Below are 26,323 nucleotides of genomic sequence, written 5' to 3'. Positions count from 1 at the left end.
AAACACCTACAGTATACAGACACATCCTTGCAAACAGCATATCAATGTAAATAAACAGAAGAACTTAACTCTAGTAACTCCCCATCCCGGGTGCGGGAGTGTAATCATCGACTGACACTAATTAGCATAACGCAACGGACATAAATATTCCTAGAAAATATTCCTATTCATGAAAATCACAAGTGAAACATAGAGACACAGCTTAGCCTTTTGTTAATCACCCTGTCATCTCAGATGAGATGCATTACAGCCAGAGCTAGACAAGCATTTGTGTAAGTTTATCGATAGCCTAGCATAGCATTTTGTCCAGCTAGCAGCAGGTAACTTGGTCACGGAAATCAGAAAAGCAATCAAATTAAATCGTTTACCTTTGATGAGCTTCAGATGTTTTCACTCCCGAGACTCCCAGTTCGATAGCCAATGTTCCTTTTTTCCAAAAATATATATTTTTTGTAGGTGAAATAGCTCCGTTTGTTCTTCACGTTTGGCTGAGAAATCCCTCGGAAATTGAAGTCACGAAAACGCCAAACAATATTCCAAATTAGCTCCATAATATCTACAGAAACATGGTAAACGTTGTTTATAATCAATCCTCAAGGTGTTTTTCAAATATCTATTAGATAATATATCCACCGGGACAATTGGTTTTTCAGTAGGACCGATTGGAATAATGGCTACCTCTGTATTTTACGCGAGAATCACTCTGGGAGCCATCAGGTGACCAGTTGTGCAATGTAACCGCTTACGGGTATTCTTCAACATAAATGCGTAAAACTACGTCACAATGCTGTAGACACCTTGGGGAATACGGAGAAAAAGTAATCTGGTTGATAGCCCATTCACTGCTCAATTGGGAAGCATTGGAACGCAGATCTTTCAAAAGATGAGTCACTTCCGGATTGGATTTTTCTCAGGCTTTCGCCTGCAATATCAGTTCTGTTATACTCACAGACAATATTTTTACAGTTTTGGAAACTTTAGAGTGTTTTCTATCCTAAGCTGTCAATTATATGCATATTCTAGCATCTTGTCCTGACAAAATATCCTGTTTACTACGGGAACGTTATTTTTCCAAAAATGAAAATACTGCCCCCTAGTCACAAAAGGTTACAAACCTTAAAATATACAGTTGAAGTTGGAAGTTTACATACACTTAGGTTGGAGTCATTAAAACTAATTTTCAAACACTTATTTCACTTATAATTCACTGTATTAAAATTCCAGTGGGTCAGAAGTTTACATACACTAAGTTGACTGTGCCTTCAATCAGCTTGGAAAATTCCAGAAAATCATGTTTTGGCTTTAGAAGCTTCTGATAGGCTAATTGACATAATCTGAGTCAATTGGAGGTGTACCTGTGGATGTATTTCAAGGCCTGCCTTCAATCTCAGTGCCTATTTGCTTGACATCATGTGAATATCAAAATAAATCAGTCAACCTCTGAAAAAAAAACTGTAGACCTGGTTCATCCTTGGGAGTCTGGTTCATCCTTGGGAGCAATTTCCAAATGCCTGAAGGTACCACATTCATCCGTACAAACAATAGTACGCAAGTATAAACACCATGGGACCACGTAGCCATCATACCGCTCAGGAAGCAGACACGTTCTGTCTCCTGGAGGTGAACGTACTTTGGTGTGAAAGTGCAAATCAATCCCAGAACAACAGCAAAGGACCTTGTGAAGATGCTGGAGGAAACAGGTCCAAAAGTATCTATATCCACAGTAAAACGAGTCCTATATCGACATAACCTGAAAGGCTGCTCAGTAAGTAAGATGCCACATCTCCAAAACCGCCATAAAAAAAGCCAGACTACGGTTTGCAACTGCACATGGGGACAAAGATCGTATTTTTTGAAGAAATGTCTTCCGGTGTGATGAAACACAAATAGAACAATTTAGCCATCATTATGTTTGGAGGGAAAAGGGGGAGGCTTGCAAGCCGAAGAACTCCATCACAACCGTGAAGCACAGGGGTGGCAGCATCATGTTGTGGTGGTGCTTTGCTGCAGGAGGGACTGGTGCACTTCACAAAATGGTTGGCATCATGAGGGAGGGAAATTATGTGGGTATATTGAAGCAACATCTCAAGACATCAGTCAGGAAGTTAAAGCTTGGTCGCAAATGGGTCTTCCAAATGGACAATGACCCCAACCATACGTCCAAAGTTGAGGCACAATGGCTTAAGGACAACAAAGTCAAGGTAATGGAGTGGCCATCACAAAGCCCTGACCTCAATCCCATAGAACATTTTTAGGCAGATCTGAAAAAGCCTGTGTAAACTTCCGACTTCAACTGTAATACGTAAAGTATCCAGAAATGATGAATTAAACTTGTACCAAATGGCCTTGTAATAAGCAGACAAGTTCCAGCAGAGTTATACTTTATGATCTACTGAGAAATAAAGAGAGAGAAAGAGAGAGAAAAAAGGGTAAAGTAAGTTACTGGTATAAATAGAACATAAGGGAGTTTACTTATACTGTCCAATGAAACGAAAGCACATCAACTGTTTTATATTTCATTACTCAAATTCATGCCTGTGTTTTATGGATCAGTGTGTGCACGTGCCTGAGTGGAAGTGAGGCAAAAAAGGAAGAAGGAGGGTAGAGACTATTAACACATGCAAAATCTGCCAGGGAGTCAACAGAGAGTTTTTAACAGGGATTTATTAAAGAGGGTTAGCAAGTGCAGCATTTGCCTGAGGGGGCTAGCGCCGGCCTAACTGACTGATTTAGCAGCGTTGTTTATCGCATTTGCTGATGGAGGCGAGTTCCGTGAGAGATGCCATATAGGCTGTAGGCAGTGCCAGGCCGGTAGGTCAATATGCCTCGCTCTCGGCCAGAGAATGGTGGGAAAAGGACCAAGGAGAGGCTTATTTCTGTATCATTTTACTTTAGCTACAGACTGCAAAAAAATCAATAGGTAATATTCTTGCCTGGCCTCGGTTTGGCTTAGATTATCCAAGTGCGAATCCCAAAGTAGTTGGGCAAAACTTTACCCTACCCCCTCTCATTGATTTTGAGCTGAGAATGGAAAAAGTAGAGGCTTTTTTAAACATGAAATGAGTTCAGACCACTTCCCTATCAAGCAAAGTACAATGTGACAACAAAGGAACATCATGGAACAGTCTAGATGGTACTGGCTTCTGTCACAAGCGTTGCCTAAATTTAAATGTAATGTTAATTTGAGACATTGATGGGGACAAACCGCATTAGAAGACCATTCGCATGCAGTGGGACTGACAAATGAGCAATGATAGTGGCTCAACTAAGGGGGAAGCGGGAGCGAGATCCAACAACCAGGAAATATATAAAGAATTGGGACACCACAGCCTTTGTAGTTGAGACAAAAAGGAATGAATCCATAAATTAGTGGAACCTCCGAGCCGGAAACACACCAGAGGGCCCCTGCAAATCCCTCACAGCAACAGATCCCAGGCCAAGGGACGCCGGCATGGTCATTTAATGGGAATGGGAGAGAAGGAGGAGGAGGGAAAATGAAGAGAAGAGGTGTTGCTTGTTGATAATTCCCCCGAGAATGGCTTTTGAAATCCTGTGGAGCGCATCCCTGTAGGCAGGGAAATCGACTTGATTAAGTTACAATAGGAGAAGACACAGTGGTAATACCTTCACCAAATACCTTGGGGCAGCAGGTAGTCTGGTGGTTAGAGCATTGGACTAGTAACCAGAAGGTTGACAAGGTAAAAATATGTCGTACTGCCCCTGAACAAGGCTGTTAACCCACTGTTTCTAGGCTGTCATTGTAAATAGGAATTTGAACGTTTACACATGAGTGCAACCAATCGCATCAGATTCTCTCCAATCCCATCCAGTCCAACTCTCTCTTTCTCACGCATACACACCCTCTCCAGAAAATCCTCTATCTCTTTTTCACACACACACGCATGCGCATGCATGCACACACAGACACACACTCAACCTCAGTAGAATCTCTCCAATCCATCCAATTGATCTCTTAAACTCACTTTTTCTACCCCACAGCATGTTTTCTCTCGTCTCGATGATACATACCATTGCTATTCATCTGTAGATGCACCAAAACAAGAATTATACACTGATGTGCTTTGAAACTCCCATCACGAACTGTGCATCATGTAGCAGCTGCATGATATGCAAAATAATGTCTAATACATGCTATGAATGTGTAATTAATGTGTTATTACACAAATATTCCATTATATTCTTCAGGACATAGACAGCTCCACAACCAAAAGTACTGTATGGTGATGCAAACATATCTGCGCTACGAATGACTTATCTGTTATCTGTACCATAACATTTCTGGTCAGACTCGTTTAGGTTCCATTTCTCTTCAGCAGAGTAGATTTGGCAAATGAGTACACGTGACATATGAATGTGTGTTGACACAGTGTGCTTCACTGCTTATACACCTGTGTGTGTGTTCTTTGTGTCATGACTTTCCCTCCTGGGTAAATGGTCAAAGAGAGCCCCCCCTCTCTCCCACCTTAGAGGCAGGGAGGGGAAGTGGGCCGGTCCTATGACTTTAACGACCGGTCGTAAACTTTCTCTCTCTACACCTGCAGAATTGAACAAAGGAATCAGTTGTATGTTACATTCCCCAGTTTCTGTGCTGTTTTGAGTTTGTATGTGTTTGTGTGTGTGTGTTTCAGGATAGCTTCCTGGATTCCAAGCAGCTGATTGGTCGGCCCCATTGTAGATTGGCCCTCATTGCAGATTGGCGCTCTGACCTCTCGTCAGGGGATACAGCTGGTAAAATTACCGACTCCTTCTGCAGCTTGAAAAGCCAGTGCTCCTTTGATAGGAGAAAGAGAGCTTCTTTGTGTGTCCTGTGTTTCGTTGTTGGTCTGTATAATTTGTTGTAAAGTATTTTATAGCTGGTCCTGCAGAGGTATGTATATGTCAAAAGGACTGTGTTTTTGACTATTGAAATTGTTCACTTTACGTTAGTAATTATTCTGTTATTGTTATTGTTCTGTTATATATACCCATAGTATGTACTCTGTCTATGCACACTAGGTAAGACCTAGGCAGACCACCCCCCCCCCCCCTGTATTTTGGTTAGCGTGCCAGGAGGCGTTAAGAATAAGTAAATAGTGGGTAGGCAGGTAAGGTAGAGAGGGGGCTCTTTAACTTTGTTTGCTTTGGTTATGTTCAGCCTCTTTTCCCCACATTATCATTTGAAGGAAGAATAAATTCCCTGTAAACGGTAATATTCTCTGCCTATGTCATCCTTACCCGCACCTACGATCACATACCTCTTTCACTCCACGGGGGGTTGAGTCTAGCAGGGTGTTGAGCTCCCTCCTCCGAGAGGCATGCGTAACAAATGTGTTGTGAGAAAATCTGCCACAAACTCCAAACTCCAACATCCAAAAGTGGATAATGAAACAATATTCATAACATAAAGAATGTGGTAATTGGTTGGTGGGGATCCAAACAATAATCATATAATTTGTGTTGTGATGTCATTAAAGATGGTTTAGCAATATAAAGGTAACTACAAATGTTTACGTCCCAGTTTTCAAATGTACATTGTTGTAAAACTTATATAAATAAATATGAAACTATTTGTGAAAAGATAGCAAAGTGATTTGGGCCTTCTAAATGAGAATTGTTGTCATGTAAAGTTTTACACAGTCAGTAACCACACCCACATGAGCTCAGACATTATTCCAAAAGGATGGAACGCCCCTTTTGCCAGAGTGCTTATAAAGGACAAAATGGTTAGAAACTACACATGAGTGAAGAAGAAAATCTCTAAAGACCAAAACATGCCGGTGTTTAAAATGGTCCTAGCTGTACCCTGAATAATCAACCATTAAGAATATGAGGATCATTCACACATTGAAATGGTTTAAAACTTCCAGACCAGAAAATGGTAAGACTCAAACTCTCAAGTGAAGAAGATAAAGACTCCATTGGAACATTCAGTCTGCAGCTGTTTAAGTACTTTAGTCTAGTAAACTCAACCAAAGACCACCGCGTGTGTAACATTTGAAGAATCGAGTCTGACGAAGGCGAGAGTGGAAGAACATTTCCCTCTCACCACCGTGTGGTACATCTGAAGGTACTGTCCTAACGAACACTCCAAGACAAAGAAGCCTACTACAACTACAAAGGACATTGTGACCTCTAGTGGACAAACCAGAGACTTCTGTCGAACGACTCCCCATAGATGGACCGGGCGATTTTAACAGAGAGAAACGACAAAGACATGCAAGCGTAAATATATACATTGCAATTATTTACGAATGAGCGGTCGTTCATGTGCAAAGTATTCACATTCCAATGAGTATAGATTTCCAACTGTATGTACGATGGGTCCCCTCTCTGTCTCCCGCTCTTTCTTTCCCCACCCCTTTCCATTGTGTAACAAGCCTTCATATCGGGTTAGTCCACTAGGGACTTTTCATTACATTATGTTAGTAATCAATTCAACCTATAGTGTGTGTGTTAAGTATTCCTGTGTGGTTAGTTAGTTAGTAAAAAAATAATTAAGCCAATTGTGTATCGTTGAATCATCATTTAGACTAGGGTTTGTGTAGATTTACAAGTTCAGCGATGTCAGAATGAGACTGGTATGAAATAATAATGATTAACGGATGACTGGTATGATAACGACATATTCTGATATGTTTTTGAGTTAATTCAGGAAAAGGTAACTCATTCAACAAACCTTTTCTGTGCTGCCCCAGGATTGCTAATGAGTTCATTGTTACATTATTAATTTAATCATAGTTATTTATTCAATAAAATAACAGTCATCACATTAATGATAGTCACGTCACGACATACGTCAATGTCAATGTGTTGTGACTTAAGTTTTAAGTAGCTTTGCACAAGCCTTGGCTTCTGCGAGCCACAACGGCTCATAGGAGCAGAAGCCTATCTCCTGTTTCTGTGTGAGACAGCTTTATTTACAAGTATACCCCCTGGACAGGATGCCAGTCTCTCACAGACCCTTACCACATTTTACCACCAATCTATCTCCTTAATGCTGAGGGCCAAAAAGTGACTCTTTGGGTCTCATTTTTACACTTTTGGTATGACTCGACAGGAAATTAAATTCCTAACCTTTCATCTCACTCTAACCACAAGGCCTCTAAAAAAGTTACCGTAATTCAGTGCTTCTCAATTATTTTCTGTTACGCCCCGTCTAGGAAGAAGTAAACATTTTGCGCCCCCAACTCTCCGCCGCGACTGTAAATAGTATCATTTGTCTATAAAATTGTACACCTCTGCATACCATTGTGTCCTTATTAACATGAAAGAAAATTTAAAAAATGTAAAATAAATATAGATCAACTTACAACAAAGAATAACTTTATTCAAAAATATTTTAGTCTGTAACAGAAAAAGACTTAAAGTGCATCAATTTGCCTGAAAAAAAAATCCATCCTTATTTAAACTGTAAACATTTCTTGACCATTTGATACTGAAAAATAAAATATAATCAATCAATAATAATAAATTCAAATTGATCAACAACATTAACCCAGGAGCACAATATATGAAACACTGACCTATAAAACAAAAATGAATAAAACAATTTGTGCTGATTTAAAAAAAATCTAAATGAGGAGGTCAGGATTAATGGCTACAATGAGCACGTTTTGCAGAGCACAGCTTTTCGAAGTGGGGTTTGAAGCATGATACTGCAACTCTCAGCTCCTGCTCAATGTTTAGCTGGGACCTATACTTGGTCTTCAGTGCAGCAACAGCAGAGAAGCCAGTCTCACAAAGATAAGATGTTGCAAAAGGAAGAAGAATGCCCATGGCCCTCTGCCCTAAGAGTGGATACTGCCTCTCTACACTCAGCCAGAATTCACTCAGTGTCTGTGATGTGAACCTCAGTCTCAATGTGGAATCAGACGTCATATCAATGAATTGGTCCTCCTCTGCAGAGCTGAAACAAGTTGGAGCTGGTGCATTGAAAGGATCTCTCACCCAGTCATATTGGGAACTGTTTTCAGGGAAGTACTTTTTAAAGAATCCCATCAGTGATGAAATATGCTCCTTAATATATGGAATCACTGAGGTGCCATCATAGTCAGTAGTGTCAACAAATTCATGCAGGTTCTCGAATGAATCAGTATTTCCTTCATCAAGTCGCCTGCCCCACATTGCAAGCTTTCGAGTGAAAGAGCTGATCTTGTCTGTGACCTGAGGGAGGTGTTTATCTTTCCCTTGAAGCTGTATATTTAGTTCATTTAGCTTTCCAAATATGTCACTCAGCTAGGCCAGTTTTGCCAGGAAATTCTCATCACTAAATTTTTCTGCGAGGTCATACTTGTGCTCCTGCTCCAAAAACATTCTTATCTGCTCTTTGAGCTCAAACTCGGGACAAGACTTTTCCTCGTGACAGCCACCTTGCTTCACTGTTAAACAGCACAGCTTGATGTTCAGCTCCCATCTCCTCACAGATAGCAGAGAAGACTTGTTTTTAGTGGTCTTTATAAAATTGACTACACCTACAATGTCAGTCATAACCTCACTTAATTCAGAGGAAAGGTGCCTTGATGCCAGTGCTTCTCTGTGTATAACACAGTGTGTCCACTCAGCATTAGGTGAGGCCTCCTTTTCTCATCCCTGCCATGGTCTGTACACCATCACTGCAAACACCAATGCAGTTCTCCCACTTTAGCCCATTCTCAGTCAGGAAGCAGTCCAGCATTTTGAATAGCTCTTCAGCTGTGGCTCTGTCTGTGACATATTTACAAAAAAGTAGATCCTCCCACAGGGAGTTTGTCAGGTCAAAACGTACATAAGCAATAAACAAACAGTCTTTGTTGCTGTCAGTTACTTCATCGAACTGTAATGCAAAACGTTTCTCTTTGAGTTTATCTACCAGCTGTTCTTTAAGATTGTTAGCAATGTCATTTATACGTCTGGCGACGGTGTCATTGGACGGAGGGATAGTTTTTATTTTTGCAGCACTTGCGTCATCCAGCACGACAGAGACCATATCTAATGCTGCAGGCAGTATCAGCTCCTCTGCTATGGAGTGGGGGTTTTTCACTGAGCAATTTGGTACGCCACCTTATATGATGCTAACAGTGCTCGCTGGTTTACTGAAGTAGCATTCACAAAGCGGGGCGATTGTTGACAATATTCGGCACGTTTTCACTGAAAAAACTCAAGCGGCTTATCAGCGTGATTGGGATGTAATGTCTTTAAGTGACGCCTTCATTTATTTGACTTCATGCTGTCCGCTGCCAACATTTTTAGACACAGTAAACATACCGGTCTTTCCTCGTCTCCCACCATAGTCACAGTGAAGCCAAGCGCTACATACGCTTCGTCATATTTCCTCGTCTTAGCTTTCGGGAGACTTACGTTTGTCTCATTATCTCCATCTCTCTCTGCCTTTCTTTTCATCCCTGTTAAATATTTTTTGGGGTGTCTCTTAATGGTTTGTTATCTGCTCTTCATATCTCCTGCTCTGTGCTGTGTGCTCTTGTTCGGTGCAAAAAAAAACTACTCCCTGCGGCAAAAAAAGCATGTTCCCCGGGGTCACACGCGCCCCCCCTGGCATCGCTCCGAGCCCCCCCAGGGTGGCGCGCCCCACTATTTGAGAAGTACTGCAGTAATTGTACAACCTTAGACACGAGACAGGGCGGCAAGGGGGGCTGGTCAGGGTAAGAGGTCCATCAGCTGAGGGAATGCCTTGATGGATCACTCTCCAGAGAGGGTTCAGCACCTCTCCACTGCCACACTCAGCCTAAGGGGGAGAGCCTCAGCTAGGCTGAACTGAGCAAGTGGGACAGAGCCAGGGACCACCGTGGCTAAGTGCCAGTCAGTCCATGGGGGGTATAGGGAGTGTGGGTGTAGGGTGTGTGTTTGTGAGTCATTCTTACACACACCCATTACCAGAAACATACAAACTCTCAATCCGCAGCTCTCAACCAACTCAACCTTTTACATGCAGCGCTCCACATGGCCCCCGTCAGTGTCACATTCCGTCTTCCGGCACACAAGACGCCATGATGATCACAGAGACAGTGGGAGACTGCGGAAATCTCGCCGTACCTAGAATGATTGGGAACTATTACTGCAGGCCCTTCAGTCATGCTCAACAAGTCTCTCTGTTTATTATCAGATGGCAGCCTTCATTTCCCGCTGCCATGTGACACTCACACAGAAAGTGGTATTGACAGCTAGCAGGGAGAGGCACAGGCTTTCAAGGGGGGAGGAATGTGTTTGTGTGTGTGGTTTGATAGAACCTCTTGGGCATAATTAGGGATGTGTGATTGTGTGGCACACACACAGAGGCAGATGCACACACACACACAGACACACACACAAACGTGAAACCCACACTTACTTGTAGGTGAAGGCACAAACCCGCTCACCGAAGGTGTCTCAGGGGGAGTTGGGATATGCAAAAAAAACATTTCCAATTGACAAATTGTGAATACACACTTCTACATGTGTGAAATAGTACAAATATAAGCACCCACCAAATTATTATTATTATTATTAATTATGCACAGACACACACCACCCCCACCAATATTAATTTAAAACATTTGACTTCTAACCAGAGTTCAGGATATTAAAGGAGATACATATAAAGCCATGAAAACATAAACAACAACAATGGTATCCTATAGAGAGGCTGCCCACAACAACTGACAAAAATCAATCCCTAGCCAGCCGCTTGGCCTTTTTTCCCAAAAGGCACAGTTGGCTTCAACTCAGAGTTTGCTGAATATTAACACAAAAACCTGAAATTCAAGTTTGTCAAAAATTGCAAGTAAAGACTGGTATTTTAAAAGCTAAAATGCTGATTTTCTTCATCCATCAATGAGTCAAATGAACAGTTTAGTTTCTGCAATATGAAAATATTCACCTGATATCATCCATAAACACACCTCCCCCAGCACCCCCACCCACACACACCTAGCACCACTACACACACACACACACACACACACACACACACACACACACACACACACACACACACCTAGCCCCACCACACACACACACACACACACACACACACACACACACACACACACACACACACACACACACACACACACACACCCAGCCCCACTACACACACACACACACAATTTCACAGCAATACACACACCTAGCCCCCCATGATGATCTCATGAATGCCACGTCCATAACAGTGTGTGCTAATTTAATTACCTATCCTGCCAAACAGAAGCCATTTAAATGATTTACCACTGTGGCAGGCAACGTCTATTACAGCTCTGAAAAGAACAAGCTGCGTCCCAAATTTCACCCTATTCCCAATTTAGTGCACTACTTTTGACCAAGGGCTCTGGTCAAAAGTAGTGCACTTTATAGGGAACAGGGTGTCATTTGGGACACAGGCGGTACTCACCAGGGTTTTTCTAACTAATGATCTGAGCGTATGTAGACGGCAGAGCTGTACAGCTCTGAATCACACCATACGCTCCGAAATGACTATGGACTGCACTCAATCAAAGCAGCATTTCCTGGAGAGTTTAGAAAACAGCATCCTTCAAGAGATTCTGGAGTCATGTACCAAGCAAAATAATGTTTTTGTCATGTGAAAAGAACATGATCTTAATTGTATTATTGACTGATCGTGATGTTTTTTTACTTAATCTCAGGAACCCTGTTAGCAATTTTGATGGAACGATGAGCTGTTCAACCGACTATGACTTTGATTTGAGGAAAGGGGGACAGGTTAGTTGAGAGACGATGGGGGCATAGTTTTTTTCATCACGACATTCCTCACACCAATCCCCCTGCAGACCACAACAAACTGTGTCATGTGATCGATCTGGCATCGATCTGGATTACTCTTCGACTGGTCCCAATGGTGGCCAAGCTCACATGTAGCGACTCTTATCGATCGCTTTCCCCATCTGACCTGCCACCCCTGTGCTTAATCTGATAGAAAAAACTGCATGTATGCATACGCACACAACAAGGATTTATGTTCATACACACAAACACATACACTTACTGTATATACTGTACACTTGGCGTGTGAATCAGTCAGTCAGGTATAATCAGAGGTAGCCACAGAAAGACGTCTTCCTAACAAACCACTGAGCAAAATAGTCACATTTCATACACCGAGGCATGGGAGTAATTTTTACTAGGGACTGGGGGACTTGTCCCATCCCACTTTTATCAAAGGTTCTATAATTCAAATAGATGTGACACTAGATGCACTAAGGTGTTTCATGGGGTGTTTGATCTTTCTGGGTTAGGACTCCCAGACCCCTGCCAGATGTTGTCCCCTCTACATCTCAAATCAAAGGTATGCCCCTCACTGTAAGCCTCATGAAGCACTTCTCAATAAAGTACCTGGTACCTTTCTAAGCTATACTTCAACAACATAGCAATAAAGTGAGTTCTTCTCTATGTCTTCTCTTTATATAGTTGGTTGTATATTTGCTATTTCACATTGCAAGGGTTGACAGTGCCTGAGAAGCCTTTAAATGTAGATTCCTTGATGTGGTGAATGTGATGGCTCCCATTAGATGGGTCAGAGTAAAGCAGAGATCTAGCCCTTGGTTTAATCATGAGACTGTAGAATCTATCAAAGCAAGGAATAAGGCCTTTAAGACATGTAAGAACTCTCAAGAGCAGCCTGATTTTCTTCTATATGAACATCACAGAAATGAAGCACAGAGCAGGATGGAGGAAGCTAAGAGGGGTTACTTTGCTGATAAAATCACTGAGAACAAAAAATACTTTAAAAAGCTTTGGAAATCATTTAAGGAACTCGGCTGTGGTAGTACTACCAAAAACAAACTATTGGACTGAACATCAGGGGGAGATGGTATATGAAAAAGCAGGGGTTGCCAATGAATTCAACTATTTTTGTTTACCTCTGTTGCCAGCAAGCTGCCCACCAGTTCTGGTTTGTATGGAAACAACCAAGTCAAGAAGTATTATGCAGAGTTAGGGGTTCAACCAACTCTTTTTCTTTTGCAAAGGTAGCAACAGCCAACGTAGCCAGTATGCTAACAGAGCTTAAATGCCTAGAAGCCACAGGCCTGGATAATATTCCTACAAGGTTTCTTAGAGCAAATTGCCCCTTGTATTACGCATATTGTTAATGTGTAATCATTTTGTTAACTGTTTTTCATATCTATAGGCTTGATCAAGTTGTTTACAGTAAGACTAGAATAACTTATTCTCTAATTGTAACTAGTAGCACCAAAACCATTGGTGCAACACAATAGGGAAGGGGTTCCGTAAACATTTTGGCCCACTACCCCATTTTGATATCTGAAAATTCTCAGGACCCCAATCATTTGAAAAAAAAAATGTAATTAACTGCCAATGTTTTATTTGATTTTAAATGGGGCTATGACAGTCAATTGCAAATCAGCCAAACATAGTTTATCTTATCTCACCACCACTAATGAGATGGGTGTGCTTGATGCATGTTGCGTCAGAGCTTCTCAAAGTCAGGGGGTGTGGTCGACAGTCACATCCAACCTGGATCGATATTTGTTTTTAATGCAAATGAGAGCACTGAATCAGCCTACCATGAGTTTTAATGCTCGGAGGGAGACGGCACAGTCAGGAACCAAAACTCCTCCATAGTGACCCGTGAATGCATTGTCTGCAGCATTCGGTCACGACAGCTAGATCAGCTGTTCGATTTCACTTACAGGCATGTCAAATGAGCCAGGATCACAGTCAAATGGATTTTGTTGAATTGGTCAATACTTTGTATTTCCCATGCATGCTTGCATTCAGTTCGTTCAGTTTACCAAATATGTCTGTTACATATTCAAAGAGACACATTTTCTTTCAAAGAGACACAAAGTCAACAAAAGTCAATTTTTTTACATTCATTGTGAATGATAACAGTAACTTTCTCAATTCCAAAAAATCTTTCCAACACTCCCCCTCGATAACCACCAAGCCTCCGAGTGAAATAGAACATTGTCATGCTCTGATCCCATATCTCCACATAGTTTTGTGAACAGGCGTGCTTGTGTAGCTTACACTTGAAGTTACCTGCTGCATATCTCTGAGTTCTGCACTCAGCTCTTTTGCCACCAGTTGCTTTCGGTGTATCCATTATAGCTCAGTGGGTGTATCATACAATGCGTCCATATGGCAGATGGAGAATCATTGAGAGACCTGCACGCTGTCTTGTGATAGATGGAGCCCCATCTGTGCAAAAGCCCACAATTCAATCCCATGGAATCTGGTTTCGTCAATATAGTCACAGAGCATACTGAATATCCCCTGTGTCGTTTCATGCTCGGGAACCGTGAGACAGAACAATATGTCCTCGTGAATAGCATCCCCCGACAAAGTCAATGCATGGGCTTCTCGGCTCTAACGTCCATTTGGAGAGCAAAAGGTGCAGAGTCGTTCAGTCAGAGTTTTCTCTTGATTGCTAGCTATAGCATCAAAAAAAAAAATTCATATGAATTTAATTTGTTGAACATTTTAACATATTTTGATGAATAAATAAATAATTTAAACAGTTATTCCTTATCCTTCTGGAAATCTTTCTCCCAAGTTGGGACTTCTGTCCTCCAGCAAGCAGGTGGATGAAAACTGACTTGAAAGCCCAACCCACCGCAATAATGCCTGAGAACCTGAGAATTATCGTGTGAAATCTCCCGTCAAGGGCTGTTCTGACGCCAGAGGCGAAGCCCTTGGAGGGAGTTGTCACACGATTGTTCCCGGGTTTGAGGGCATTATTGCTTTAATAAAACGGTTGCAAACATATTTATATACATTTTAATTACATTCTATAATCAAAAACATTATTTTAACAAGTACATTTGTTTTTGCATTCTGCAGTTTGTACCCAAGCTGGCTGGTCATTAGTTCTTTTGTCATGTTTTGACCCAGTCGTTCATTATATTCATTCAACGTTGCTATGCTAAACATATCATTGGCATGTAGCTAGCTAGCAGAGATTCAATGATGATGAGAGACAATATCCAATAGGCCTACATAGGTCGCACTGTGCTGGTTAATGAACGAATGGAATTCTGAGTGTTTTCGGTTTCCATGGTGAATTATTAGTTGCAGGTTCGTTCTTGGGCTCGGTAGCCTACTGGCAAGGGAGATCGCATTTGTAAAATTATACATTGTTGCACAGGTCGTAGAGGCAGACAGGTAGGTTTAAACATCTCCCAACTGTTGCAAACCAAAGTGTCATTGAAAAATACTGTGTAGACACTTTTTTTCCAAAGGGAGATTAAGTTTATGAATTTCCTGACTGGGCTGCGGGACAGTGGAATTACGAGATGAATATGTCATGGTATTTTGCGGGAGTTGTTGTCCCACAACTTCTGCACATCAACCAATTAGCATCCAGGATCCAACCAACCCGTTTTATAAACACCCATATTTAGATAGGAGGGGTGGGGTGAGAGAGCAGAATGGTGAGAGGCTTTGTGAGAAATGTAGGAAACTGCAAAGGCAGAGCAAACTTGGAGAGAAGATTTCGCAATCTTGGAGGGTAAGGGAAATTCTGTGTTATAAAAAAAATGGTAACAAATTAAATGATTTAGCAGGCGAATTTTCACTATAGTGCATACTTGTAAAGTATGAAATTAAAATCTGCTAATTTTTCGGGTTTACTAAAATGGAGAGAGAGCAAAAAAGAGTGAGAATTAGCTCTGGATGGTTAACAGGGGATCAAGAGGTATGATACCGACTGTGAGAAGGAATCACTAACGCAGACAGAGAGAAAGACGATAAGACCGAGATATAGAGATCATTTGAGGCATGAAGATGGATGGATAGAGATGGATATAAAAGCATAATAGGTAGATTGAGAGTGGGAGAGAGTGATTGAGAGAAAATAACCCTCTGACAGAAAATGGTTTGCGCCCTATTTTCCTTTGACACTTGAGGTAGATAAAAATTTGGCTCCATGCTGTTCGAAAATGGGAAAGTAAAAGAGAGAAAATGATTTTGAAATAAGCCACCAGCATACATACATAAAATCAGATTACATGTCGAGGTAATGTGTTAACATTTAATCCTCTGAAGTCATATCTATTCAGTCTTTGATTCATTTCCATGCTTTTGCGCTTTATTTCCAGGCATTCCATGAACTAATTATGTTCCGTATTATCTCTACAAATGTGAACGTTTGAACAAAAAATGTACTCAATGTATTCACTTAGTGTTTTAGCAATATCCGGATAACCAAAACAAGTGAAAAAAACAACATCTGGTCCCCACTCAAACCTATTTACATGGTGATTACATTGGCAGCTACTGTGAAACACAACAGACCACAGCTATAAAACTTCTGAGTACAGTACAGCCAATATAACTACCCTAAATACCTTTTTTCATCACTTCACAGAAACTCAGATAATGTATATATCTAACATTAAAAGCTGTGCCATCATAAAAACCTCACTGTCAGGTATGTAGATGTACACTTTAGTTTCCACTGACCCAGGTCCTCCCTTGACTGATAAGGCGGCAGTCAAGTCCCTATTAGTGTACATCAACCCAGCGCTAAATGCCAGTGTGATGGACTGACTGGCTGCTGCAGAATACAACAAGCCTGGAAAGTGAGGGGGAGAGAGTTGGATGTCTTGCCCAGTACCGCCCTCACCACTCAGAAAATCACATGCCCAGATTGCAAGGGGAGAGAGGTGGCAGCCAACCCCCTCAAAATATTGCCAGCCAGGATAGCGAGGAGGGAGAAGGGGCCGCCTTGCTCAGTTCTGCACCCCTCTTTGTGACCGAGCTGGAGCTCAATTGGAGCCGGAGCACACAGTGTAATTGTGCAGAGCAATCAAGAGTGCCATTACTAAAGAAAGAGAGTGTGGGAAAGAGAGGGAAGGTGATGGGAAATAAACTGGGTGGGCAGTTAGCTGGGTCAAATGGTTTGACCCCAGAATGAGCTAAAGCACCTGCTCTTCTCTAGACGGACCTGTTGATGTGGAGGGTGTACTACTTGGAGTCAAAAGGACAGGAACTTGAGGTACAGTACCAGTCAAGAGTTTGGACACACCGACAAATTCAAGGGTGTTTCTTATTTTATTAGAATAATATTGAATATTGTGTGAAGACACATCAAAAATATGAAATGACACTTAGTAATTAAAAAAGGTTAAACAAATATAATATATTTATATTTGAGATTCTTCAAACTAGCCACCCTTTGCCTTGATAACAGCTTTGCACACTCTTGGCATTCTCTCATCCAGCTTCATGAGATAGTCACCTATAATGCATTTCAATGAACAGATGTGCCTTGTTAAAAGTTAATTTGTGGAATGTATTTCCTTCTTAATGCTTGTGACAATGTAGGGGCGGTGTACAGAAGATAGCCCTATTTAGTAAAAGACCAAGTCCATATTATGGCAAGAACAGCTCAAATAATCAAAGACAAATGACAGTCCATCATTACTTTAAGACATGAAGGTCAGGCAATCTGAAAATGTCAAGAACTTTGAAGGATTCAGTCGCAAAAACCATCAAGCGCTACGATGAAACTGGCTCTTATGAGGACCGCCACAAGAAAGGAAGACCCAGAGTTACCTCTGCTGCAGAGGGTAAGTTTATTAGGGTTAACTGCACCGGAGATTGCAGTCCAAATAAATGCTTCACAGAGATCAAGTAACAGACACATCTCAACATCAACTATTTAGAGGAGACTGTTTGAATCAGGCCTTCATGGGTGAATTGCTGCAAAAGGACACCAATAATAATAAGAAACTTGCTTGGGCCAAGAAACACAAGCAATGGACATTAGACCGGTGGAAATCTGTCCTTTGGTCTAATGAGTCCAATTTAGAGGTGTTTGGTTCCAACCTCCATGTCTTTGTGACGCAGAGAAGGTGAACGGATGATCTCCGCATGTGTTCCCACCGTAAAGCATGGATGAGGAGGTGTGATGATGTGAGGGCGCTTTGCTGGTGACACTGTCAGTGATTTATTTAGAATTCAAGGCACACTTAACCAGCATGGCTACCACAGCACTCTGCAGCGATACGCCATCCCATCTGCTTTGGGCTTAGTGGGACTATCATTTGTTTTTCAACAGGGCAATGACCCAACACACCTCCAGGCTGTGTAAGGGCTATTTGACCAAGGAGAGTGATGGAGTGTTGCATCAGATCATCTGACCTCCGCAATCACCCGACCTCAACCCAATTCTGATGGTTTGGGATGAGTTGGACTGCAGAGTGAAAGAAAAACAGCCAACAAGTGCTCAGCATATGTGGGAACTCCTTCAAGACTGTTGGAAAATAATTCCTCATGAAGCTGGATGAGAGAATGCCAGGAGTGTGCAAAGCTGTTATCAAGGCAAAGGGTGGCTAGTTTTGTTAATACATGATTCCATATGTGTTTATGTCTTCACTATTATTCTACAATGTAGAAAATAGTCAAACTAAATAGAAACCCTGGAATAAGTAGGTATGTCCATACTTTTGACTGGTACTGTATATTGAGGTATATTCAATATAGACAGGAACAGCAGTGCCAATAGCCTGTGCGGGCTTTAGATTTAACTTCTCATTCTTGTGCTGGTCAAACAGTGAATAATACAAGTAATGACAAGAGGAAGATAATAGTGAGAGTTCCTGTTCGGCAGTTCCGCTGTCCACTTTTCCCTTCCCCAAAAAAATCCACCTACTGCTAAAACCAAAAATCTATATTCTCCCCAAAAGAGTCTTGCTTGTGTGTGCCAGGCTGTTCTTGTCAATATCTACTGGAAGAATTGGAGAAGTGTATTTCACAAAGTAACTCATAACTGAGAAGATAGCATTACATCAGACAGCTGTGTTACTTTCATCCTCAGGCTATCAACAGGCACTTAGTATCATTTCTCCCTCTTTGACTCACACTGGCTGATGGTAATTCATGTAAATGAATAAATCTCTCCCCATTTTCCAAAATGACTCAGGTGAGACCAATTCATTCTTAAGGTCCGGAGATGCACAGAGCGAATACTGGCTCCGTCGATCAAATGCGGAATCATTTGCACATAAATTGGGAAAAAGCCTGTTTTGCAAATTGCAGATATTCATCGTCAAATCTTTATATGTGTTCTTTTCACCTTAGGCATTTTCAGTGGTTGTGGCCACCATGCATATAACCTCTCCCTATGTTTGCTTAGATACAGTAAATCACCCCTGTGTGTGTGTATTTTACAAATCAGTGCTGGGGGTTAAAACAGGACGAGGCTTGAATGTCAATTAGGTGTCCTGTCGTTAAGGCAGCAGTACACCGACTTGGAGACTCTGGCTATGTTCCAATGACCATACTATTTAGAATGCATGCCCACTACATTAATTCATTTTATGTTGTATGCAAGTGTGGACATGGAATCTGAACCACTTGATACTGCTGGGTGTGAATCACCCAGACTTTGACCCATCTCTCTCACTGGTTCCTATCCACTGTAACCTTAGTGTTAGAGGAACAGAGCTATGGGGATCATATTCATCCTACCCACAAGCAGGGCAGAACCACATTTGGAGAGCAGGAGAGATCAAGTGTGGTGAGTGGCCCTGGGAGGAGCACATCAAAAAATGGAGTTCTTCTTGAGAGCACAGGTTGTTTTTGGCTTGGCTTGGGCTTACTTGTTCCTTGAATATGTGCAGCGTTTAGTTTATTAATTCAACCATTTAAAAAAACAAGCACACATAAAACTTGAAAAGCCACACATGCACATGAGTAAAATAATTGAGGATAACACACAAAGTCTGGTCCATTGTGGTCCTCTTTAGACAAGATGTTTTGGCAAGATCCAACAACCGTGAGATAATAAAACATAAAAACAAGGAAGAAGAACATCCGTTGCATCGTAAGGTACATTCAAATGGGCACAGAAGATATGAAACAGTGTTTTCCTTTATTTTTAAAGCTGCCCAGAGAGTACATTGCATTTAGGATCAGAGGCAACACATTCCACTCTGAGGCTCCAGTATACAAGAAAGTACCTTTTCCAGTATTACTGCTGAACATGTATAAACACACATTTTCTGGTGATATGATTGTGTGCATCCCTAACATGGGGAAAGTAATTATTTAGATATCTTGATGCAGAACCATAAACCAAACCCAGTATTATCTGGGACACCCTAGCCTCAACAGTCATCGATTTGAGTTCCTGAAAGCAGCTCTTGTCTATGTGAGCAGGTGGGCTCATCTTCAATACTACCCTGATCAGCTTATTCTGGACTATCTGGAGCTTCCCATTCAGAAGCTTAGATAAGCCCCCAAACCATGAATTACTAGCATAGCGTAGTCAAAATGGCATTGAATGAAGGCAGTGACTAGTGCTTCCCAAGCTTCCATCAAGGATGCATTCCAGGTACCTAATAGAGGTCTTAGTAGTCAGAACCTCACCCCTAACTCCACTTTTATTTCAGAGGACTTACATATTTTAGGTCTGGACCCAAAAGAGAATTGCCTCAGTTTTACCTAAGTGCAGACTTTATTATCTCCAAGCTATTTGTTAATGTAAGCTCTGTGCTAAGTATGCTCTCCAACATAGTTTACTTTTATGAGACACCAGAAGTGTAGAGTCATTCGTATAAAGAAAAAGATGGCAAGAATAAGTATCAGTCATATAGTTTATATACAGTAAAAATTGTGGAGGCCCAAGCACAGTCCCCCGCGGAACACCACACCTCATTGGTTTTGCCTGAGACAGTGAACCATTAAACTCTACCACTTGCTCACTACCTGACAAGTAGGACTTTACCCAGCCTAGAGGGATGCTGCTTAACCCCAGTGCCTCCACTTCGGAGATTAGGAGACAGTGGTTAACTGTATCAAAGGTCTTCTGCAGGTCAAGCAGTACCATTCCACACAGATTTCCCTCATCAATCTCTTTCCTGATGAAGTCAGTCAAGTAAAGTACACATGAATCAGTGGAGTATGCTTTTATAAACCCTGAAAATCATACATTAGACTTTGTTGACATATTCATACATTTGCTCATATACAACTCTATCCAGGATCTTTGATGTTATATTGAGGATATATACAGGCCTATAATTCCAAGGTTCAGACATGATCCACTTCTTATACAGAGGTATAACTTTAGCTTGTTTCATGTCCCTGGAAAAGATACCTTTTTCAAGAGAATGATTAAACATCAACAACTTGAACCAGCACTGAAATTTGAGCAGTGAGCTTAATTTCTCTCCCCTTGTCTGTGCTTGTTCCAGGTTGAAGGACATCCCACCCTGACAACCAGACATATGTAAAGAACTTGGGAACCTCTCAGCCATCAGGATAATCATCATATCCCAAGATCTGATTCTGAAATGTACAACAACACAATGTGTTACACTTACTGCACTGTTGGAGCTAGCATTTCGCTGCACCTGCCATAACATCTGCTAATCTGTGGATACAACCAATAAACTCTGATTTGAGATAGATTCATAGAAATAGATTCACTCATGTTATTGTTTATCATGTAGATTTTTCAGGTCATTGTAAATTAAGTTCAAGTCTTCATATCTATGTATTATGGCCATTGAAATGTTAGCTATTAAAATTATATCCAAAAAGAACATCAAGGGGTAAGAAATCCAGGATCTAAAAACAAACGTGTCAATGTATGCCGAAGTGTTTTCTTAAGTCTGCAATCTGGATCCCTGCACAGTCTCATTGAAGATCTTGATCATCTTTCTAGACTCTCTGGACATAAACCTAATTCAGACAAGTGTACCACATTACGTATTGGATCGTTAAAAAACATGGTGAAGTAGACATCAGTGGAGGCGCCTCAGAGGAGGAAGGGGAGGACCATCCTCCTCAGTGAAACATCATAAAAATAAAAATATTGAAACATAAAAAAAGTTGTACTTTTTAGATAAACTATATTAAATATACTAATATGTCACCAAATAATTCATTATTAAATTATTAAATAATTTAAATAAATAATGTTTTGCAATGAAGGTCTACAGTAACTTCAACAGCACTGTCTGATGTAGCACCATGGTGTAGCCAGAGAACAGCTAGCTTCCATCCTCCTCTGGCTACATTGACACCAATACAAAACCTATGAGGCTTGTAGGCCTCACCACTTTCCATAGACATACATGGTAATTATGACTGCTTCCGGAGGACTTCCTCCAACCAATCAAAGCTTTTGCAGTATGAACTGACATGTTGTCCATCCAATAAAAGAATTAGGATCAGAGATTGAACCTAGTGGGTTATATTGGGATTCTGCCACAGAGCATCATGTTTTATGTGTCGAGAAGCTTGGTGACATTGTTGGATAGAGATTAAGAGTGAAAAGTGATAGTTGAGCATTTTTGGGATATTATTCAATTTAAATTAGTTTTCGCAAATTACAGGAGACTGAGGTATATTACAAATAGTTTTCTTGGTTTTAGAACTTTATTTGTGTGTCCAGTTAGTGCAATATATTAACATATGCCTTGCTAACTTCAATAGCTATCTAGCTACCAGAGCGAGTGTGCAGTTTTCTCCGCCAGAATGGAGAATGGCCAACGCTGCCGAAAATGTTGTGGACTTTTTGAAGTACACCTTTCATTCTCTGGGGTACATGGAAAAAGTGCAAATTAAAAGTGAGGGTCAACCTCTGCCTGAGATCAGTTTAATAAAGAAGGATGAAAAGGTGAGGGCGTTCAATAACAACTGGTATCAAAAGTATAGCTGGTTAACAGGGAACCTTTAATCAAGCCGCCTGTTTTGCTGGCCTTGCCTGCTTTTTGAAAGGTCTGAGCCTTGGTTGAAAGGTGGGTACAGTGGCCTGAAGTACATTGATCATTGAAGTGGCAAAACAAATGAAGTGGCAAAACAAAAGCAGGTAGCATATAAATGCTCACATCATATTCAAGCAACAAGAAAAAAGCTGCATCGATTAGGGCGAAGGTCTGCGTATTCAAACTGCGGAACACAACGAGAAACTAAGAAGAAACAGGGATGTCCTCAAGCAGCTGATTAACACCACTGCGTTTTTAGGTATGCAATCATTTGCTTTTAGAGGATACAGCGAGAGGGACAGTTCCGCCGACAAGGTTCAACTACAAGGAGCTTGCAGAGACAATTGCACGTTAGGATGCTTTACTTGCTGGAAATATCGAACTTTCGACTGTCAATTCCGAATGATTTGATAGCTTCTATCGCATCATACATTAAATGATTAAAGAGAGAGGTTGACGCAGCAACTTTTTTCACGTGCGCTGAAGTAGGTCTTCCACTTTCTTCCAGTATTTATTTCGCGAAGACAACACTCAGGACAGACACATGCAAAACTAGTGAATTGTTGCAGCAGCCTAGGCTACACCTAAACATTAGAAATCTGACATGCTCTATGGAATGTAAACAATACTATTTTTTCAGTCTGATCAACTGTAGACTACTAATAAGAGCAGCTGCATACTGTCAGGAGTGCGCTTACAGTTGGTAAGCAAGTACATGGACTGAGTGTTTTAATAAATAAACAAAACAATAAATAAACAAAACAGAGTAAACAAAACAGAGTAAATAACACCTGAAGAAAGAACCAATGGGAGTGACAGATATAGGGAAAATAATCAAGGAGGTGATAGCAGCCTGATAACCTAGAGGCCGGAGAGGGAGTACAGTGCCTTGCAAAAGTATTCATCCCCATTGGTGCCTTTCCTATTTTTTTGCATTACAAACTGTAATTTAAAAGGATTTTAATGTCGATGTCCACCATCTAATGGACATAGGCAAAATAGTCCAAATTGGTGAAGTGAAATCAAATAAAAATACGTGTGTGCAAATGTATTCATTCTATTAATATGCTGTATAGCAGCAAGGGTATTTGAACAAAATGTTATTCCTTGCACAGACAGGGCAGCATTGATGAAAGGGTGTTGAGTCCCATTGCTTCCATGGTATACCACAGGTTGTCATTATCAGAGAGCTTTTGTCTGGGGTATAGATAAAAGGTTGTTTGGGTAATTTAGAGAGAGATTTTTCTAGTGATGCCACCGGGCAGAGCTCCTTCCCTAGGTTCTCATACATGCAGCCGTGACGATTCTCTTCGTCGCTTTCCATTGGATTTTTGTGGTTCTTCATTGAAACTCAGTGTTGGGTATCTCAATCCATTTTTGTCCTCATTTATTACGAAGGAGTCCAGGCTTCAGTTTGCAATTTCCTTCGTTGCATCTTTGGCCAAAGTGCAACTGCAAATCAAACCACACCTTTTTCAGTAATCCTCCAGTAGTGGCGGGGCTCAAGGCTTCGGACTCGCAGAGGATTTTTAGGTCCTGCCGTGTTATAGCGGGTGTTGGCTGGTTCTGTTCCTGCCCTCAGCTGTTTTATGATACCAGCAAAGACAATGTTTGAATTCAAGAACTCAGTATCTCTCATCGGCACCAAGACTGGCTCAGATGCGACTCATTTAAGTTACGGTTTAGGCCTGCCCATAGTCCAGCGACGCTGCTGATTCCGTATCGGTCTCCTTTAGCAGTCCTTGCGGTGGCATTGAATCTCCGGAGAATATTACCCATCTCCTGTTTTGAAACAATTGCCAGATCAATGTTTATCCCCTGTTCTGACAACCATTCCTGAAAGCACTTCACTGTGAAGTTGGTTTGACTTGATGTAGCCTTTTAATTTCTCTCCTTTTCTATGTCATCTATAGCGGCGCTACTGATTTCTGCATGTCTAACATTAATGCCAGACTTAGGTTGCTGGTCCACTTACTCTTCTTCTTTCTTCATTTCTTTCATATCCTCCTCCTCTTCTTGTTGACACCATTCTTCAAATGTTAGTGGATTAAACAAATCAGAAGTGACTTTAAAATCATTCATGATGACTTACAGGTGCTAAGAATAGTAGTTTTAAAAGTAGTAGCGGTAGTGGGTTGCTAGTTAACAGTGAAAGTGAAATGAAAAAAATAATAACTTGTTTTAAAAAATTCTGGGAAAAAAAGGAAAAGTGGTGCGTGCATATGTACTCACCCCCTTTGCTATGAAGCCCCTAAATAAGATCTGGTGCAACCAATTACCTTCAGAAGTCACATAATTAGTTAAATAAAGTCCACCTGTGTGTGCACAGTCTGCAACACCACTAAGCAAGGGGCAACACCAAGCAAGGGGCACCTTGAAGACCAAGGAGCTATCCAAACACGTCAGGGACAAGTTCTGGAGAAGTACCGATCAGGGTTGGGTTATAAAAAAATATCCAAAACTTTGAACATCCCACGGAGCACCATTAAATCCATTATTTAAAAATGGAAAGAATATGGCACCACAACAAAGCTGCCAAGAGAGGGCTGCCCACCAGTCAAGGAGGGCATTAATTAGAGAGGCAACAAAGACACCAAAGATAACCCTGAAGAAGCTGCAAAGCTCCACAGCGGAGATTGGAGTATCTGTCCATAGGACCACTTTAAGCCATACACTCCACAGAGCTGAACCTTACGGAAGAGTGGCCAGAAAAAAAGCCATTGCTTAAAGAAAAAACACATTTGGTGTTTGCCAAAAGGCATGTGGGAGACTCCCAAAACATTTGGAAGAAGTTACTCTGGTCAAATGAGACAAAAATGTCACTTTTTGGCCATCAAGGAAAACGCTATGTCTGGCGCAACCCAACACTTCACATCACCCCGAGAACACCAGCGAAGCATGGTGGTGGCAGCATCATGCTGTGGGGATGTTTTTCATCTGCAGGGACTGGGAAACAGGTCAGAAGGGAAGGAATGATTGATGGTGCTAAATACAGGGAAATTCTTGTGGGACTGGGACGTAGGTTCACCTTCCAGCAGGACAATGACCCTAAGCATATTGTTAAAGTAACACTCGAGTGGTTTAAGGGAAAACTTATAAATGGTTTGGAATGGCCTAGTCATAGCCCAGACTTCAATCCAATTGAGAATATGTGGTATGACATAAAGATTGCTGTACACCAGCGGAACCCATCCAACTTGAAGGAACTGGAGCAGTTTTGCCTTGAAGAATGGGCAAATATCTCAGTGGCTAGATGTCCCAAGCGTATGGCGACATACCCCAGGAGACTTGCAGCTGTAATTGCTGCCAAAGGTGGCTCTACAAAGTATTGACTTTGGCGGGTGTGAATAGTTATGCACGCTCAATATTTTATTTTTTTGTCTTATTTTTTGTTTGTTACACACTAAAAAACATTTTGCATCTTCAAAGTGGTAGGTATGTTGTGTAAATCAAATGATACAAACAAAATCTAAAAAAATCTATTTTAATTCCAGGTTGTAAATCAACTAAATATGAAAAATGCTAAGGTGGGTGAATACTTTCGCAAGCCAATGTACCGATTCCATGGCACTTGGTTTATGAATTGGTACAAAAAAACAACACTTGATCAGTACTTATAGTTTTTCAATTTGAATTATTATACTAAATTCTTG

The 26,323-nt window shown here is 41.2% G+C and overlaps 1 long non-coding RNA gene across 1 annotated transcript; it reads left to right on the top strand.

Annotated features, from left to right (window-relative positions):
* Nucleotides 1-5,735: 5,735 nt before the first annotated feature.
* On the top strand, nucleotides 5,736-21,368 carry LOC116374860 (uncharacterized). Its single transcript, XR_004210840.1, has 2 exons — nucleotides 5,736-6,222; nucleotides 21,153-21,368. It is a non-coding gene; the product is annotated as an uncharacterized LOC116374860 (long non-coding RNA).
* The last annotated feature ends 4,955 nt before the right edge of the window (nucleotides 21,369-26,323 follow it).

Source organism: Oncorhynchus kisutch, linkage group LG8, assembly GCF_002021735.2.
Source record: "Oncorhynchus kisutch isolate 150728-3 linkage group LG8, Okis_V2, whole genome shotgun sequence".
NCBI lineage: Eukaryota > Metazoa > Chordata > Actinopteri > Salmoniformes > Salmonidae > Oncorhynchus > Oncorhynchus kisutch.
This window is presented reverse-complemented; position numbering and strand designations above follow the sequence as displayed.